Source organism: Callithrix jacchus, chromosome 5 (assembly GCF_049354715.1).
Source record: "Callithrix jacchus isolate 240 chromosome 5, calJac240_pri, whole genome shotgun sequence".
Classification (NCBI taxonomy): domain Eukaryota; kingdom Metazoa; phylum Chordata; class Mammalia; order Primates; family Cebidae; genus Callithrix; species Callithrix jacchus.
Window position 1 is genome coordinate 48,128,761 of NC_133506.1, and position 12,574 is coordinate 48,141,334.

General features: G+C 41.0%; 1 long non-coding RNA gene across 5 annotated transcripts in view; it reads left to right on the top strand.

The window, feature by feature from the left end:
- Positions 1 to 12,574, top strand: part of LOC118153637 (uncharacterized) — a 68,371-nt gene that overhangs the window by 19,213 nt on the left and 36,584 nt on the right. The window lies entirely within an intron of this gene.

Sequence of the window (12,574 nt, forward strand, 5' to 3'; positions counted from 1 at the left end):
ATGATGTTTAGTATTATTAACTGAGATTCTAAGAATATCAACTCTCCATAGCTGGAGTGCTGTTCTGTTCTTCATGTGAAACAATTTGCATATATCTTGGATTCACCCTTGATATGCCTCTTTCCATCCTCATTCCCTATGTGCCATTTAGAAGCCAGTCCTGTAGACTCTGTCTCCAAATATATTCTGTATATGTTCCTTTCTCTGCCCACATGGTTCACATCTGGGCAACTCTGGCAGGGTCTATGTTTTAAAAAATGTAACTTCAACTTTTATTTTAGATTCATGTACAGGGGTACATGGGAAGGCTTGATGCTTGAGTTTACTACATGGTTGTGGATATTCACTTCAGCTTTCCTGGACAGTGCTAATCTGACCTCCAAGGTAGTTGTACCAATTTACACTCCTGCTAGCAGTATATAGGAATTTTTCTCTGTTACATCCTTGCCTATTTATGGTATTTAGACTTTTAAACATTTTTCGCTCATGTGCAGGATATAAAATGGTTTTTCATTTCAAGTTTGTATTTCTCTCATTACAATAAAATTAAGACATCTTTTAAAATAATTTCAACTTTTATTTTAGATTCAGAGGGTACATGTACAGGTTTGTTACATGGGTATATTACATGATGCTGAGGTTTGGGTACCATTGATGCCATTGCCCAGGTAGTGAGCATGGTATCCAGTAAGTTTTCAACCCTTGCCCCCATCTCTCCCTCATATCTCTTATAGGTCCCATTGTCCACTGCTGCCATCTTCATGTTCATAGGTACCCAGGATTTAGTTTCCACTTACAAGTAGGAACATGCAATATTTGTTTTTCTGTCCCTGCATTAATTCATGTAGGCTAATGGCCTCCAGCTGCATCCACGTTGCTGTAAAAATATGATTTTGTTCTTTTTTATGGCTGCCTAGTATTCCATGGTATATATGTACCACCTTTTCTTTATTTAGTCCACCATTGATGGGCACCTGGGTTCATTCTATGTCTTTTCTATTGTGAATAGTGCTGTGATAAACATCTGTCTTTTGGGTAGAATAATATATATATATGCATACATACATACACACACTCTAGCAGCTTCTGAACTGATCTGTTCTGTATATGGTAGGCAAACTGCTTTCTTAAAATATGGAAATTGTCCTAAGTTATGTTCCCCAGAAGCAGGTCTTGAAAGAAGGATCTGTGTGAAAGTAATTTATTAGGAAGTAACCCCTAGAAAGACCAGAAAGGAAGTGGGGAAATGAATCCAGGAGAAGGAGGCCAAGCAAATATATAATATCTACAAGTTCTGGGGAAGGTAACTTGGGTTCTAGCTCTATCCCACGGGGGAACTTCCAAGTGTAGGCCGTGCATCAGATTGTCCCATTTAGGAGTAAGGGATATTTATATTTCTTGTGCCTGCCAGTCATTTGTAAGGGCTGTAGCCAGAGATCATCAATTCCCAGATAACCCAGGCTCTGAGTGTGCAGGAGGAAGAGTATTCTCCTAATAGCCCCAGGAAATAAGCACAATGATCACTTTCATTCTACTGACAAGGAAATCATATTTTTACAGCAACATAGATGCAGGTGTGGTAGAGACAGAATGTGACCCTGGATGTTTGTTTTAGAATCTATCTTCTTAACCACGGCTTTAGATTATGCTGTGGTTATCTCACGATCACTAAGGGTGGGCAGCCACAGAAGTGCCAGAGAACAGCTACAAAATGACTGGCTTGTGATCCTCCAAAGCGTCAGGTTAAGGACAGAGTCAAGAAAAGACCAAGATAGTGTTCCGGATTGAAGAGGATAGAAGCAACAGTTGATTTTGAACTTGCCTTTGACTACAAAGGACACTACTAGGAAAATTAGAGAACCATGAGTGTGATAACAGGAACATATCCTGTGATTCATGTCAGTTTCCTGATTTTGATGGTTGCTTGTGTCAAAGAATGTTCTTGTTTATAGAAAATACACACTAAGGTGTTTGGGCATCAGGTTAGCAACTTGCTTTTACAGTGCTGGGGCAAAAAGTTTCCTTTTCTATACGTGAGACTTGTCTGCAATTTTAAAATGACTTCAGAATTTTAAAAAACATTTTAAAATTTTCAACCGACACTCATGGAAATAAAATATATCTTAATTATAACTTTTAGCTTTGAGTTTCAAAATAGATATGTAATAAGACGATAGCTTTATAAGACAGGCTTCTACAAGAAAGTACAATTATCCTGAGTATTCTCCAAACTGGGTTTTTATATGCCACAGTCACGGCTCGGTAGGCAGACCACAAAAAGAAACTCAGAGTGGCAAACGTGAGGTTATGTATTAAAATGAATTTCTGATCACATAGAAAGGGAAACGTTTTCAGAGGCCAGAAGGAGGAGCCAGAAATGTGATGAGGAGAGAGGAGGCAAAAAATCCTCAGAGAAGCATCCTAGTGATTCTAGGTTTCAGGTCATCATGAATTTAACTCTGGAACACAAATTTGTAGTTTGAAGACTGAGGAGAATGAGGCCTCATAGAGAAGCATCATGTTTGACACAAGGAAGCTTCTTACTTAGTTTCAAATAAGAGAGTAATATTGGCCAGCCTGGGCAGCATCACAGGACTGCACATACCTTAGCATGGTGGGAAAGCAAGCAGCTCTTTGCAACCATGGGGATATGGAAATGTGGTATGAACTCTTTGCCTCAAGAAGACTGGGTTCAGGTACAGGAAGTTTAGGGGACTGGGACTTCATGCCCAGAAGCAATGGTGAGATCCAGAGTCATTAACACCAGAGGCCAACACAGAGCCAAAAGGATTGGTTGGGCTCAATTGCATCTTGGTGGACACCAGCCTGGAATGCCTATTGAGCAGGGAGGCCACACTACGTAACAGTAATTGCAGTAGGTGTGGAGGGCAATGCCTGAAGACCATGAACAGAAGGAACCGTCAAGAAAGGGGAGCTCATAGGCCAGAAATGCCATCCTGGCATCATGAGGAACTGACCTTTTTCTGATACCCAAGTGCATTGTGGGAAGGGGACAAGAACCTGGAAATTAGGGAGAAACTCTGAAAGGTCAAAAAATTACTCCAAAGAAAATTAACAAGATGAGTATTAATGCCCTTAATTAATAAATGGAGAGATTTTGGCTGTCCGTGCAAATGCAGCTTGAGAACAAAGGGGCATATGTTAGAGAAAACAATTCAGCTTTTCCCCTCCCCCCCTTTTTTTTATACACTGGGGTGAGAGTTATAAATGTTAACTTTTTAAAAATGAAGTATTGATATGTGTTGTAATGTGGGTGATACCTGAATAAGTTATGCTAAGTGAAAAACGTTAGTCACAAAAGACCCCACATTTTGTGATTGCATTTATTTGTTTGTTATTATTTTTTATTTCCATAGGTTATTGGGAACAGGTGGTGTTTGGTTACATGAGTAAGTTCTTTAGTGGTGGTTTGTGAGATTTTGGTGCACTCATCACCCGAGCAGTATATGCTGCACCCAATTTGTGGTCTTTTATCCCTCACCCACGTCCCACCCTTTTTCCCTGAGTCTCCAAAGTCCACGGTGTCATTCTTATGCCTTTGCATCCTTATAGCTTAGCTCCCACTTATGAGTGAGAACATACAATGTTTTGTTTTCCATTCCTGAGTTACCTCGCTTAGATTAATAGTCTCCAATCCCATCCAGGTGGCTGCAAATGCCATTAATTCATTCCTTTTTTATGGCTGAGTAGTACTGCATCATGTATATATGTGTATTTATATATATCACAGTTTCTTTATTCACTCATTCATTGATGGGCTGGTTTCATGTTTTTGCAATTGCAAATTGTGCTGCTATAAACACACGTGTGCAAGTATCTTTTTCTTTTAATGACTTCTTTTCCGCTGGGTAGATACCTGCTAGTGGGGTTGCTGGATCAAATGGTAGTTCTACTTTTAGTTCTTTAAGGAATCCCATGTTAACTAGAAATGATGAAGATGATAAAAGTTACCAAGAGGTGTGAAAGTGAGGTTAAGGGCATCCTTTGATGACATGTTCAGAGAGGGTTCTTCCAGGAGAACTGAGACCTAGCCAAAGAGGAGAGACTAGTGATGAATAAGCTTGCGAGAAAAATGTGCCGGGAAGAAGAAATAGCCCAGGAAAAGGCCTTGAGGTATTATCGAGTTTGGTATATTCTGAGTTACAAAAGAACAGTGTGGCTGGAGCTCAGGAAGTTGGAAGTGGAGTGACCAAGGATGAGGAAGGAGAGGTGGACAAGGCCCAGGTTATATAGGGCCCGGTAGGTAGTAATATGGAGGTCTGGATTTTAAACTAAGGGCAACGGAACCCATGAAAGAGTTTTAAGGACTTGATTTGTGTTTTAAGTGATCGTTATGCCCTGTTAAATAGAAAACAGGAAGAAGGAGAGCAGGAAAGAGGCTACTGCAGTGAATAATCAGAGATGGAGTTCAGTGAATGGATTCAGAATATAATTTGGAGTTAAAATTGCTACAACTTGCTGATGGATATAAGGTTTCGGCTTGAATAAATCATTGGTTGGAGTTGGGAGTGATAGAGCCTTTGACTAAAATGGGAAACCTGGGGCAGAAAAGTCTTCGGTGGGTTGGGGTTGCTAACTCCATTGCTCTTGCATGGCTGCTGTCTGATCTCTCACTACTAAAGAATGTGAATCTGCCAATCAGTAAGCTCTTCAAGGATGATGACAGTGCTTGCAATATAGTTGATACACAACCGTGTTCAAGTCCATGTGTTTCCAGTATTAGGTTTTTATTTAGTTGATCATTTATTAATGACATTGTTTATATTTGCACTTAGATGCCTTGCTATAATTAAAATAACTCTTGAATTTATCAACTGAGGCCAATTAAAGACCCATGAAAGGCTCTACATGATGGAACAAATTTTCATATTCAGTTGTCTTATGTATGGACAACCACATACGTTTTTCTGACACATGTAATGTTTGACATCAGTCTAAAAGAGTACAACAGAAATAGTCCATGTTTAAAGCAGAGCTGGGGGGAAAAAGGCTAAAACATTCCATATTGCATAAAAGAAAGAGTTAGATTGTCACCAAAGTGAAAGGAAATCAATGGGACGACTTTGGAGACCCATTTCAATCTGTTGTTGACATTGTTTTCTGGTAGTAATTTTCTCAAAACGTTAACAGTATTGAGTTTGCCTATTGATTCTATTATTTTTGACCTTGCATTAGTGTGGGCTAATCTTACATGCCATAAAATTGTTTTTCACAGCTGAAATTATTGTATGACTCTGGAGGAAATCTCCAATCAGGTCAGATGCCCTGCTCAGGATTTCAATGAGTGTATAAGCAACAATATGAGTTATGTTGACTTCCAATACCTTTCATGTTGTTTACATTTTATTAAATGGTTTAAGCAGGGTCATCATATAAATGATCAACATATTGACTAAAACACTCAGGCTGTGAAGAATTGAAGGCCGCAGACAGCCAACCAGATTGGTCAGCTTGAATTTGAGTCAATAGCGTAAACATATATTTGGCTACAGAATCAAAGCCAACTTTATATTCATTATGCTGAAAACCTTGCAAAATAAACAGCTCCAAAATGTTCCACTGGAAGATGCCTATTCTACTGACTCAGTAACCCTGCCTAGATATGTCCTTTCCAAAACCAAAGAATCCAGGCTGAGTGAATTCAACAAAACTGGGGGCAGTTGATGAGGACTAAGTGAATGGGAAACCAAAAACTCTTGAATGGTTTTCCTGGGAAACAAATAGAGTAATTGTTGGCTCTATGTTGAAGAAATTTGGCAGCTATATTTTCTTTCTTTTTTTTTTCATGGTTACTTTTTAAACATTTTATTTTATTGCATTGCATTGCATTTTAGGTTTTGGGGTACATGTGCAGATCATGCAAGATAGTTGCATAGGTACTCACATGGCAGTGTGTTTTGCTGGCAGCTATATTTCCAAGGGTTTATGAAATACAGTCACAATCCATCATTAGCATCCTATCTACTCCACACCCTTACACTCCTGTATATCTCCACGGTAGGTCAATTCGTGGTACACTGCATTGCCCACCCCACCCCTTGCCTTTGAGGCCATAGGTACTCATTCTGCATGCAAGGAAATGTTTGAATTTACTGGCACAATGCTAATGGGTTTGCCCACAAATACTTAGAAGAGTATTGCTAGAGGAGTTAATTTGCCTCTTAATGATTTAATTATATGCTAGAGCTCTGCTGCACAAGAATAACAATGTTCCTTGCTTTCTTGCTGCTGGGGCTGCTGACTTTAGAGACTTTTGGAAAAGAATAGCATTTACTTTCTTTTAGTGAGAAGGGAATTGAGTTATTGGGGAAGAGAGAAGCATTTCTCCCATGCCACAAATAACCATGCCCATTAATCTATAATGAAATGAGGGGGGTATGTCAGGAGGACAGTGATGAGCGTTATAAAATGTACTTTTATTTTTATTTGCATTGTCTTGATTGATACCATGAAGTACTATTAGTTCTAATTTTCCCATAAGGTTCAGTGAGGTCACCTGGATTGCTTAACACAGAGGTAGAAAGTGGATGAGCTAAGGGTCCAATAGAGGTCTCTTGACTCCAAAACTCAACTTCTGTTTTTCCCTACCAGAGCCTACCTTTCTGTGGCTTAAAAAACTTGAGCTTCCTGGGCCCTCCAAATGGGAGTGATTGTGATTTTAGGATCTGAGTGGCTCCGTAGACCACACTCTGTACCTCATTTTGTCCTGCAGGTTGGATTCTTTGGAGGCAGAACTGGGAGTTTAAGGTGTTTATTGGGAATAACACCTATAAAAAGAAGGGGAGAAAGCAAGATTGGGCAGAGGCAGATGTTGAACTGACATGCAACCCCGATAAAGCCTCTGCTAACCCTCTGGGGAGCTCTGGGTCTGGTATTGCCCATCAGAGCATCCTGCTTTGGACAGAAATGACTGGGCTGTATACCCCCACCTTGCTCTATCACTATGGGAGCTGCTTCTGGGCTCCGCTGGAACTTGGCAGCTGTGGCAGCCCCTGCATTCAAGAACAGATGGCAAGGGGTGGGGAGGGGGTACAGTGTGCTGACCCACACCCCTCAGCTGGATGGCAAGGCCTTTCCCGAAGGGAAATCTGAGCTGAGCAGCTCATCTCTGTGTCTATAACCCACCATTTCCAGGTATCTATAGAAACACTAATCACTCAAGAGAGACACAGAAGGGAGAGTGAAAAGATTACAGGGGGCAGAACCAGGATGTCTGAGTCTGTATTCTAAACCAGCCTCTTCCCAGCTAGGGTTTTATGGTGAGATACTTGAACTTTGAGATCAATCCAACCTGTAAACTGCAGTTAATGGAACAATTTTAATGATTTATGATGAGGACTAGGAATAATTTCCTTAAAGTAATTTTAGTCAATAAGGGCTATTTTAATGAACCTCTGAAGAAAGAGTATGTTCTGGGCCACCCATCAGTCTTCCTAACACCCACCTGTTTATGCATCTGTCCCTGGTTATAAGCATCTTTTTTCTGCTTAGGGCATCCCAAAGCACCATGATAATCCATGCACCTACAGCTGGATTTTTCTCTAGGCTCGTCCCTGTAAGATCTCATTCCAGAGGAGCTGGAAGTGACAGAGGGCCCTGCCCTGAACTTGGAGTTCTATAAATGGTCGAATCACCAATGTAAGAGTCCCTCCAGGAACTCAATGCAGAGCCTATTTCACCTAACCAAGGTTTCCAGCAAAGAAAGCCAAGCTCAAAGGCTACTATGTAGAGCATGCGGCCAGTGGTGTCTGTATGCGCTGCCTGGCACACTCAGGATTCAGGTGAGGGCAGAGAGAGACCAAGAAATATGTCTTGAGTGCTTATTATTTGCTGGTCATGGAGTCATGCCTTTGCATGCATGTCTCATTTCATCTTCACCATAATCCTTTGAGGAAGGCATTAGTCCTAGTTGCATTTTAGTGAGAAAACAGAGGCCCATAAAAGATGAGGGAACTTCTCAAGCCCCTATAGCTAGTGAGTGTTGGAGCTCAGAATTGGACCAGGGCAGTCTGACACCAGGCTCTAAGTGTGAGGCAGACGGGGAATGTGAAGAGAGTTTAGCACATTCAGTTTGGAGGAAACTGTGAGGTTTTACAGTCGCAGTGTTGGTGTCAGTGTGGTAGAACGTGGGTCCTTTTTCCTCATTTTCTTTAGTGAGGGTAGATTCATCTTTAAGTCTCAGTTTTCTATTAATTCTATTACTCCTAGATTTAATTTCATTTTCCTGCAAATTAGATTCTTCAACAACTGTGTTGTAGTTGCCTGCATGTTTCATATACAGATGAGAAATAAGTTTATGATGATTATGGAATCTTAGATGGAAGACTTTGCTAGCCATCTACAGCAATTATTCCCCATGCATTTGGCTTTTCCCTCTGATGACTGTCAGTTTTTATATGCTCCCTGTTTCCATGCCTGATATGTAGTGGAATAATTAATCAGCTTTACTCAGATGATAGTTATTAGTTAAATTTACTTAAATTTCATGTAAGGTAATCACTGAGTGCAGAATTCTAAAGTCAGACTCTCTTTGGTTAAAAAAAAAAATCCCAGCTTTGCTATTTATGAACTAATGGCATGATCTTCATGAAGTTTTTAAAGCTTTGCCTCTGAAGCTCTCCATCTGTAAAATGGACATTCTGTTGTTTATCTTGTGGAGTTTTTAAGTGAGATAAATACCTGTACATAGTGCTATGGTTTGAATGTTCGTCTTCTCTGAAACTACTGTTGGAACTTAATCTCTAATGTGGCAGTACTGAGAGGTGAGTCCTTTAAGAGGTGACTGGGTCATGAGGGCTCTGACTTTATGAATGAATTAATCCATTCATAGATTAGTGGATAATGGGTTAACATAGGAGTGGGACTGGTGGTTTTATAAGAGCGAGAGAGACCTGAGCTAACACACTCAGCTCCCTTCCCATGCTATGCCCTGTGCCATTTCAGGACTCTGTAGTCCCCATTAGCAAGAAGGCTGTCACTAGCTGCACCCCCTTGACCTTGGACTTCTCAGACTCCATAACTGTAAAAAACAAATTTCTTTATAAATTACTCAGTTTCATGTATTCTGTTATAAGCAACAGAAAACAGACGAAGACACATAGTAAGTGCTCAACACATAATGAGTAATCTTATCAACCAGTTTCCATGAACAATAAAGGAACAGATGTGAGGTCATATTTTTATTTCACAGCAGGATGTTGTTGTTATTTATATGTCTGATTTTTTTTCCCCTTCGGGTCAAGGGGAATAGCATTGATTGGTAATATGCTGTCTGCTTTCAAACCCTGAAGGATTATTTTCAGAATGAAATGATCTGTAGTCTTTAAGGGGTGAGGGCGGGAGGAGCTGAAGAACTCTTGATCCTTCGAAGAGGTCCCAGTGGACTTGATTTCTCAGTGGAAACAAAGGGATTTCCTTCCTCAGTGGGAAAGAGACACCGAGTGATAAACCAAGCACCCTTTTTGAAGATTTCCCAGTATATTTGTCCCTAGAGGAGCGCGCCTCAGGGAGATTTATTGTTAGAAGCTTTTAGCCTCAAGTGTAATTTTTAAAAGTATGTATTTCCCTAGAAACAGAGTAGCTCCATTGAAAAGTCACAGGTGCCCCCAAGCTCTGCTGGGAAGGTTACCTCAAGTTTCATTTAATACCCGACTCAGACCTGGAGGCAAATTATTTAGTTCATCACTCCGAGAATGAATTTTTCCCCTTCTACTTCCCATTTCAGCCCCTGCCATCTTGTGGAAAGGGACCTGCTTTCCAAGAGGTGAGAAATGGCCTGGAGTGAAGCCTGAGCCCAGGCACTGCGATTTCTTATCTCCCACAAATGTGCAGAAATATTTAGTCAGGGAGATCATCTTCCTGGAGAAATTGTCCATCCTACTCCTGGAGTGTTGCGTTAGTTGTAGTTTCTCCACGTGCCAGCTCGAAGATCAGGGTCAGAGTACAGTTGCTTATGTGGGAGGTAAAGCCACGAAACAGTGGCGGAACAGGGGGAAAATGAGACAAGGATGGGAAGGCAATCAGGAAAGGGCATGTGATCAAGCAAGGCACTGTTGTGGGCAATTGGAGCTTACACCTGCCAGGGGAGCCTGGGACAGTGGGGGACATGCACCTCAAAGAAACATTTGTGAAGGGTAGGGGAGCCAGGGTATTAATACACCAATTCTAGCTGTTATAAGTTGAGGGCTGTGTACTGGGGGTATTAAGTCCCTGGCAATTCCAGTCAGAGAAGGCCCTCGGTGGTCATAGAGAACATCAGGCCATGGTGCCCGGAGTCCAAGGGCTGGGTGGATGTGGGCAATGGCCAATGACAATGGATACAATCAGTGTATTGAATCTTTGGCTTCTAATTTCTTCCAAGTCTCCTTAACCTCTGTTCTTGGTGCCAAGGTGAAGCAGACAATTAAGATTCAGTGCTGTCCTTAGAATGGTCACACTTTAGTGAGGCCATTGAGGAAGCTAGCTAGACAGGTAGGCGATTTTGAGCCCGTGAGGTTAGTATTCTACAATGATATATTTAACAATCTGTGCATCATTTGTGATATGCATATTATTTATCAGGCTATACTCTAAGCATTTACCTTGATTAACTTATTTGATGCCCACAAGAACCCTCTAAAGTGGGTACATTTGTTATTTCTTTTAGAGATAAGAAAGTGGAGGTATAGAAACATTAAGGTGTTCCACTAGTCTGTAATGAAGTCAGGATTTGAACACAGGCTATTTCGAGAGCCCTGTTCTTATTCACTAGGCTATAGGTCAGGTCTTCCCAACCTTTACTATTATCGCCATTCTACACTGAGTAATTCTTGGTTAGCGGGCTGCCCTGTGCATTGTAGCATGCTTGGCTTGGCAGTATCCCCTCTACCACTAGGCAGGTACCAGTAGTACCTTCCTCCCTACATCCTGTTCTGACAACCAAAATGTCTCCAGACATTGCCAAATGCCCACTGGGGCACAGAAAGCCCCAACTGAGGACCACTGCTGCCTATTATAGGGCAATCAATTTTTCCTAAGGAAGTGTTTACAGATGGCAAACGGAAATTTCTTTTCTTTTTGCTTAATCTTCCTTCTCATAAAAATAAGGAGAAAAGTTGTATTTCAGAGCTGATCACATCTCTAAATCAACAGCCAAATATCTCCCAGGGCAGAGAAAATGGAAGTAGAAATCAAGTTATTGAAAAATCAAGTTAAGTTGTGTGTGTGTGTGTGTGTGTGTGTGTGTGTGTGTGTGTGTGTGTGATGTGCATCTGCCTTGTAAACAGGGCATCCTTGCCCACTGTGCTCTGCTACCAGCCCTTCTAACAGGCTGTTTCCATGGTCATTTTTAAAATGTTGTTTTAAAACTAATAAAGTTTTCATTTTCCTTGGGCGATTTTATTTGTGATGTTTTCCGAGTTTTGCTTCGAACTCTCATCCAAGTAAATACATCCTTCTTCCTTCTGTCACAAGCTGGGGGATTCCAAGCTTTATTTTCCAAATCCTCCCAGTCCTATTTTATCCATGTGGCTTCTTGGAGCTGATCAAGTCTGCAAACTGATCCTTGAGATTTTGGGGTGTTCTGTGTGAGATCAGTAGCCCTAACTTTGGCATTAAAGTGTCCTTGTTTGTCTCCTTTCTTTTGTCTTCCAGGATACTCTTTAAAAATTCAGTCAAATTTGGCTTTGTAGGTAATCTATGTGATCAGAGAAGCATCATTTCAGTGTTGGAATCCTGAAGAATTCACTTTTTCAGTTGGTCTTGGAAGTAAAATCCCAGAGGTTTAAGCATTTTTTATAGCAAAGCATTTCCATGTGCCTGTGGATAACCTAGTAAGCAGTGCTTTGTGAATCTGCTTGCTTCTCTGTGACCAATGCTTTTGATGATCCCCGCTCACACTCATGAAATACGTGGTTACCCTAATGACTTAAATTCCTTTTGCATGCTATTTGTAGGCGGTGAAAGCCACTATGGTCAAGATTGTCAGCTCTAGAGTCAGATGGGACTGGGTTTGAATCCTGGCTTCACTGCTACTAGCTATGTGAGACTAAGCGAGTGTGACAGATGGAGTGATGGATCCCTGAAGATGCTAGTGTTTCAATCCTTGAAACCTGTGAATATGTTGCCTTCCCTGGCAAAAGGGACCTTGCAGATATGATTATGTTAAGAATCTTGAGGTGGGAGATTATCCTGAATCATCTGAATGGAACTGATGTCATCCCCAAAAGGAGGTCAGAATCAGGGAGGTTAGAAACTGCTAGACTGTCGACTTTGAAAATAGAAGAGATCATAAGCCAAAGAACATAAGAAGCCTTTACATGCTGGAAAAAGTAAGAAAATTGACTCTCCCCTAGACCTAGAGCCTCCAGAAAAAACACAGCCCTGCTGACACCCTGATTTTAGCCCAGTATGACCCAGTTTTGACTGTTGACCTCCACAACTGTAAGATCATGAATTTGTATGTTTTAAGCCACAACATCTGTGCTAATTTGTTATAGCAACAATAGGAAACTAATACAGCAAAGTGATGCAATCTCTCCTAACCATTGTTTGGTGGTGTGTGAAGTGGAATAAT